Source organism: Erinaceus europaeus, chromosome 6 (assembly GCF_950295315.1).
Source record: "Erinaceus europaeus chromosome 6, mEriEur2.1, whole genome shotgun sequence".
NCBI lineage: Eukaryota > Metazoa > Chordata > Mammalia > Eulipotyphla > Erinaceidae > Erinaceus > Erinaceus europaeus.
The window spans coordinates 28231179-28239110 of NC_080167.1; the positions used below are offsets into that span (position 1 = coordinate 28231179).

At 42.4% G+C, this 7932-nt stretch overlaps 1 long non-coding RNA gene across 1 annotated transcript; it reads left to right on the forward strand.

The window, feature by feature from the left end:
• The first annotated feature begins 1432 nt into the window (after positions 1 to 1432).
• LOC132539005 (uncharacterized) lies at positions 1433 to 7628 on the forward strand. The gene is made up of 3 exons (XR_009550319.1): positions 1433 to 1570; positions 4204 to 4307; positions 7496 to 7628. It is a non-coding gene; the product is annotated as an uncharacterized LOC132539005 (long non-coding RNA).
• The last annotated feature ends 304 nt before the right edge of the window (positions 7629 to 7932 follow it).

The window sequence follows — 7932 nt, forward strand, 5'->3', positions numbered from 1 at the left end:
TACAGAAAAAAGTAAAGAGAGATGTAATCTTGTGGAGAAAGGAGGTTATAAGTCAAGGGTTGTAAGTTTACATTCTTCTCTAGAGCATAGCCCTGTCATTCCTCACTTTGAGCCCAGTGAACTCCACGTCAGACTTCTGTCATCTAGAACTATAAGATGATGACTTGTCGAAGAAGCAGCAGGAGATGAACACATGGAGCTCTTCTCTCCTGCGTCATCTCAGTGACTCAGCCTGCGTGCTCTTAATTGCCTCTGCTTTGGTTGGTATATCCCTACAGCCTTGCACAATACATTCCTAGCAGTGCTGATTTTTTGATAAACCCCTTCAAAATGGGGTGCTACAAGCTCTGATCTCTACTAGAGCTGCTTATTAGAACCCCACAGTTTTTGTTTGTGGTTTTTTTTGTTGTTGTTATTGTTTTTTACATCTTTAAATCCTTTAGATACCATGAGTTTTGGGAAACAGCTGGCATTTGTGACAAGGAAAATGCTGTGTTTCTCAATTTAAGCGGACTGTGTTGTATTTTTCTTTTTCTTGTCTAAGATTTTGTATTTATCTATTGGATAAAGATAGAAGTCAAGAGGGGAGGGGAAGATAGAGAGAGAGAGAGAGAGAGAGAGAGAGAGACCTGCACCACTGTTTCACCACTTGCAAAACTTTCTTCCTGTAGGTAGGGGCTGGAAAGCTTGAATCTAGGTAATTATACATTAGTATATATGTACTCAACAAGGTGTGCCACCACCCAGTCTAAAGTCTGGCTTCTTCTGGTACTGGGGTTTGACGTTTGACCCTAGAACCTTTGGTGCCTCAGGCATGGAGGGCTTTCTTTCTTTCTTTCTTTCTTTCTTTCTTTCTTTCTTTCTTTCTTTCTTTCTTCCTTCCTTCCTTCCTTCCTCCCTTCCTGTCTTTCTTTCTTTCTTTCTTTCTTTCTTTCTTTCTTTCTTTCTTTCTTTCTTTCTTTTTCTCTTTCTTATTCTCTTTCTTCCTTTCTCTTTTTCCTTTTAAAATGTATTTATTTAGGATAGAGACAGAGAAATGGAGAGCAAAGGGGAGGTTGAGAGGAAGAGAGAGAGATGTCTATGGCACTGTTTCAGAACTTAGGAAGCTTACCCCCTGCAGGTGGGGACTGAAAGCCTAAACCCAGATCCTTACACATAGTAACAGGGTGTGCCACTGCCCAGTCCCTGTCATGAAGGTCTTTCTCCATAACCATTATGCTGTCTTCCTAGTCTCTGAGATGCTTTTGTGGTTTAAACAGCTCTCAGGCAGTTCAGGGGGTCTTGGAACATTATTGAAGTAAAAATGCTCAGGGCTGGACTTCTACTTCCCAGACAACTTCTTCTCTTTAAGAGAACTGTCAATAATGATGAACACATTAGAACAAAATGGATCCATGCCTGAATCTACTATCCTCCCCCATCACCCGCTGGTTGTAGCTGAGGCTGATGTTCTGGAAGCTGAGGTCTTCCACTCAGAACTTTTGTGACGAGGCCAATCTGGCTGCCTCCCACAGGGGCTCCCCAACTTCAGAAGCACCGAATGCTTGTCCTCCTTCCTTTACCAAACAAGGTTAGGATTTATAACTTCTTTCATGGCAACATCTGGCTCATTTCCTTCAAGTCCTCCCTCCCTCTCTCTCTCTCTTTTTTAATCTTTCATCTAAAGTAATTTCATTTCAGTTCCCGTCTGTGTCCCCCGCCCTCCCTCCTTTTCTTTCAGTCTTCGGAGACAGTGAAGTAGAAGAGTTAGGACTCATTACCCATAGCTAACGATTTGGGTTAGAAGTGAAAGCGCTGGCTGGGACCTGACTTCTTTATTTCTCTTTTGGCCACAGAGCCACAAAACCAGGTCCCCAGTGAGTCGCCTGAGGACATCTCATTGCACCATCTGCCTGCTCCCACCCACCCCTACCAACTGCCAGGCCCTGATGATTGTCTTTGCAGATTTTTTTTCTCTTAAGTTTTTGTTGGTTTTATAAATTCACTGGCTCTGTATTTCTTTTTCTTCTTTTCCTTTCCTTTCCTTTCCTTTCCTCTTTTCTTTTCTTTTCTTTTCTTTTCTTTTCTTTTCTTTTCTTTTCTTTTCCTTTTACCTTGGTTTGCCTGCAAAACAGCAAAAGCAGAGTGCAAGGAGCACAAACACAAAGATGCTGGCAGAAGGGCGAGCCATGGTTAGCAAACTCTCCCCTCCCTCCCTTCTCTCTCTCTCTCTGCCTCTGCTCTGGGGAGGGCTGCAGGCCCAGTGCCCTTAGAAGCAGCTGAAAAGTTCTGGTGGCCTGAGGGTTTAAAATACCCAAGCTTCCTGCTCCTCCAGAGGGTATGCGCAGAATGCAAGCCGGTGACTCACCAGCCGTGGTTTTCAAATGTGTCTGTCATAAGGAGGTATCATCAAAAGCCCATCCTGTTTCAGATGTTAGTTTTTCCACTCTCAGCTATGCCACGCTACAAAAGCTGAATACTTCAAACCAGTGTTTGTTTTGAGTGCAGAAAGTGAAGGACGAATTAATTGTACTGCAGCAAGTAAGAACCCAACTCTGGAGAGGGGTTGGGGGTAGGAATAAAAAACACAATGTATAAACAGTGTGGAGATTGAGTTTCAAAGCCCTTTTTTTTTTAAGTTTAATTATATTTCAACGAGAGCCAAACTGTCAAAACATAGGAGGGTGATCTTCCTGCTTTGAAAATGCATTAGTCTCCTTATGTAAAAGCCCATAATTGATATCCAAGCTGAAACCAGAGCTGCACAGAGAGAAAGAGGATGATAGCCTCTTAGAACTGCTCCAGAGGTACTTCCCTATCGACCACGTGCGACTCTTCAGATTTCTCTGGCCAAATGGGAAACCGGAGAGGAGAACAAAGGCGAGGCCCAGGATTCTTCTGTGAATGCAGAGGGTTTAAAATATCAGCCCTGTTTTAGGAAATGTGTGGGCTCCCTCGCAGGGTTGATTATCATTTACATAAGAAGAAACCTGGTAGAGAGCTTCACACTCTAAACAGCAGCGTATAAACAACAGCAGACAGTAGACTGAGTCTTCTTCCTTCTGAGTCTGGGGCTGTTGCCTGGCTTCACCATTACATGCCATTCGTCTGGGGACTCAGACCACACCAGGCCTGGCCTGTTTTCAGAATTTTCCTCTTCTTCCAGACTCCTCTCAGCTGCTTCTTCCACAAAAGGCCCCTGAGTAGTGGAGATTTTGCTCAGCGTAGTTCCCATTTTGCCTCCCCTTCAGTGAGCTTCTAGAACTTTTTAGTGCCCATTGTGGAGATGGTTGCCATAATAATATTCTCTCTCTTTCTTTGTATTAAATTACTTAATTAATTAATTTTATTTTATTTGATAAGACAGAAAGAAATTGAGAGGATAGGGGAGAAATTGAAAGGGAGAAAGAGAAATACTTATAGCACTATTTCATTGCTCATGAAGTTACCCTCCTACAGGTAGGGACTGAGGATTTAAACCCAGGTCCCTGCACACTGTGACATGTGTGCTCAACTCCTTTTCCCCCGCCCTGTTTATCATATTATTTTGATGACTGAGAGTTCTTTGTATTCACAAACATTCTCAAGTAAAATTAAACTCCAGTTCAGTGAAAGCTGATGACTTAAATCCTATAATGTGCTTGGAGCTGACACCAGAGCAGACTATGACACAACTGGATATCAAGGGCTGGGAAGTACTGGCCAAATTCTCAGGTCCCCAGAGGTGATCACTGTCCCTTTTTCCTTCCTTGGTCTTCACTGGCCTTTAGACAGACAGGGTTCATCTGGCAGACTTCATGGCCAGGGACCATCTTGTTATTTCCCCCCTTGGATGCTGGTATTTTAAAATAACACAAGATTTCTATAATGTGTATGCCTTTTGGATTTAGAATCCTCCTTTCTATTCTTATGACAAAAGACAGTCATCCTTTCTTCCTCTTGATTTTGCTGATTTCATCCAAATATGATACATTCCATGCCACCCACAGTTAGGTAGAATGGATATCTTTTGTTGTTGTTGTTTGTTTATGGTTTGAGACTATCTGTTGACCTTAGAAAAGAGTTTCCAGATAAAATACAAGATGCCCAGTTAAATATAAATTTCAGATCAACAACAAAATGTTTATTACAATGCTAAGCACTAACCCAGTGCCTTAAGAATGAGCAATACTGCTGAGTGTCTTCCCCCCCCCCCCACTCATTCTTTCAATCTTTCATTTTTAGATGGAGGACAGGAATAATTACAAGAAACAGAGAAGGAGACAAGACAGGATTGCCCAGCATCCCTGAAACTCCACGGAGTCAAACTTTTCTTCAAACATAGTAAGGTATGTGAGCTATCTTACAAGCCAAGAAACCATTTCTTTTTAGTGCAAATGGTTGTTGAAATTTAAAAAAAATATGACCTATGCAAAATTTAGGAACATACCTATACTAAGAAACTATGTGTTATTTATCTGAAGTTCCCATTTACCTGGGTGCCCAATATTTTTATTTGCCAAATCCAGAGCCCTTCTGGAGCATCTTGTATTCTAAATGAATCTAACTTCTATGAGCCATCTGGAAAGGTAGTTTCCAATTGAGAGTAGAGATTTATAGGACTGTGTTCTCCCAGAAAGGCCCTGAAAACTGCAACCCTCTGGGCTATAGCTTCCCTCATTGTGTCCTCCTTAGTCCAACTGTGTCCAGGGGTCACTGTCGACACCTCTGTTAAAGCATGAGTGCTATTAATCATTATTCTAGATATAAGATTCTCATTGGCCTGAGACCACATTTGTTCACTTGTGAGTCTGATCTGGTACACAGTAGATAGTTAATAAATGCATGGATATCTGAAAAGACAGGTGTGTGTAAAACTAAAAAAAAAAAAAATAAGTGGCAGGGGAAGAAGTTTGATACTATGCTCCATGGGCCACACCTGGACAGTTGGAACTCATATTGTCCCTTGGATGAACACCACATGACTGGGAAGCCACCAGGCAGTTCACAGAATGGTATCTTTTTCCAGACCATTTGGATTCTTAAAAACAAACAAATAAGCAAATGATTTGGGGAAGCAGCAGAGGGTGCGGGAAACTCAGTAACTGGCTGCCAATAGAAAACAGGGAAGGCGCTCCTCTAATTAAAAGCAGCTAGCTCCCAGCTCCATCTGTGACTCTGAGAGTCCAGCTGAGAAGGGGGCTGCTCCCCTCACTGGCTGGTGCTATGGGTAGGTGACCTGGATAGAGCCTGTGGAGGAGCCCTCAGTCTTACCAAGAGGACAGCTGGGGTTTAGTAAGGCCATTCCACAATACCTCTCTCCACAGACCACTGCTGAGTTCTGACCTCCTAACAGAATCAGAGCCAGGTTTTCAGCTGGACACTTAGATGCTGAGTCCTCACATTCTTTAAGATGCTCCAGCTTGTCTTCCCTTCCTTCCATCACAAATAGAAAAGTTTCCTTTCAAGTTCTTCAAGAAATTCTCTCAGCACAAGGCACTTAATGTTGAATGCCATTGTGCTCTGTCCTTCTAAGATGACTGTGCACCAACAGATTTTGGAGCACACAGTCAGGCTGTGGGACACCTTGGCAGTGTCATGTTTATTTTTTTAGGTGCAAGAGGAGATCCAGAGATGGTAACAATTAGCCCATGGTCACACAAGCCACTCATTAATATGATATGTAAGTGTGAGGTACAACTGAGGTATTAGAGGAATAAGAGAAAAAAAGCAATCCCTCCTAGTGAAATAATAAGAAAGACAAGTAAATGTTCTTGAGCCAATGGAAATGTATTGAGGAAAGAATCCAAACAGTAGCAAATGGTGTGAATTACACCCAGAAGGATGAAGGCAGCAATTTTGCTTGGCAGGGGCTTAGAGTGAACTTGGTCAGTCAGCTGGGTGTGTCGTGCTAAGGCTAGACTTCCACATCATAGGTATAAAATACTGAACAAATCATGGTGGCTAAAGGGCCAATTGGCTATGCCATGTGGTGTAGACAGAGCAACAAAAGGTCAGCTCTTAGCAGACCAGAATCTGCCATCACCTCTGACAAATGCAAAATTTGGAATGGCTACCTTTTCTCAAATTTTACTTTGTGTCTTCCCTTTCTGTCCTTGTTTCTTAAGTTTCATCGATGTATGTGATCATTGGGAATTCATCTTTCTCTTTTTGGCTTGTCTCACTTAATGATTCCTTCAAGCAGTCATTCAATGCAAAAAGAGTGCAAGAAGAATTGAGAATTTGAGGGGGAAGGCATTCATTAGATTAAGGACACCAGGGTGGAGGTGCAGAGGAGATGGGGGCTCTGTGGCATTGATGAGGCTGCTCCCTCCAGCAGGGGCTGGGAGCTTCATTTCCTAGTGTTGCTCATTAACATGCTGGATCACAGCTCATTTCCTCATGGTTAGAAAAGACAGCTGGGAGATCATGCATCCCTTAAGCTCAAACAATCCAGTTCCTCCCATGGCCATGGATAACCCTGCCTTCCATTCTCAAAAGCATGTATGTTTTAAGAGCATGCTGTATGGTCACCCGTGAAATCTTTGAAAGATCAAATGTTGAGAACAGGGGAGATGAGGTCCTGAAAGAATGCTACAAGGTTCACTTACATGAAGAAGCCCCTTTCAACACAACAATATTTCCCCAAGAAATCTGAGTGCTTCTTAGGGATGTTCGTCTGTCTGCTGATGTCAGGCTTCTACTAAAGTTCTGGTTTTCAGAACAAAGGTTTTTTAAATCCTAAACAGTGGGTCAGCAGTTTGGAGGGCGATTTTTATTCTGTCTCACTTTTGGTCCTCCTATCTCTCCTTATGCATTAATTCATTCCATTCCATCTTGGTGATCTCCACGCTCTGAAGGATGGGCTTTAATTTCTTTTTTAATATTTTATTTATTTATTTGATAGAGACAAAGAGAAACTGATATGGGCAGGGGAGGTAGAGAGAGAGAGAGGAAGAAAAAAACTTCTGCAGCCCTGTTTCACCAATCATGAAGCTTCCCCATGCAGATGGGAACAGGGGGGTCTTTGAGCTTGGTGGCGTATGCTTTCAACCAGGTGCACCACTGCCCTAGCCCCTCTGAAGGCTACACTTTATTAAGAAAGTGTTGCACAGGACTGTCCTAGACTAACAGCATTTAAAGGGTGGCCAGGGAGCTCTTGGAAAGTGGTATGATTAGGTGGAGAGGTCATGGACCCAAGAGCTCTAGTCCTGTTACAATGGTTCAATAATTGAAAGTCTGGTTTTCCCATGAATCAGATGGGCATAAAATTCGTGAGACAAGTAAAGAAAGAAAAGAATTACTAATATAAACTTAAGATATGGCAACAGATTAGTTAGTAGCAGAACTATTTGTATACCTATGGTCTTATTTAATCACTTAAAGTCATCTTTGTATGTGCTCTACATTTGGGATAGGCTGGTGCTCATTTCACTAGTTAAGGGTGACCTCGCACAGAATCTTAGAATCTCAAAGTTTGACTCTGCAGGTATGTGATGGGAATGAATTTCATAACTATTCTTCTCCTTGTATCTAGAGGACTGAACCTGCCTGGAGACAGTGATGTACTGAAGCATTTCATGGAGGGAAATGATTTCTTCTCATGGAGTTGAAAGTGTGTTGTCCAACACTGTTCCATAGCCTATGAATAAAACAGTTATCCACACCTCTCCCTGCCATCATGGTTCTGATTTTCAGAAGAGGAGATAAACAATCAGGTAACGTAAAGTCAGATAGTGCTATGTGAGTGAAGAAGAGTGAAGCAGAATTAGGAGACTGTAGGATGGAGTCATAACCTTAGCATTGTTGGATGAGCCCTTTCAAAAGATGTGGCATTTTGAATAAGCCTTGTGATGATTGGGAAAAGCACCTTTCAGGGTAAAGCCTTCACCTAATGGACATTTGTGAAGAGACAAGACCTGCAGAACCAGAGACGCTGTTATAGGCAAGAACAGTAGGGTGGAAGGTCAAGTA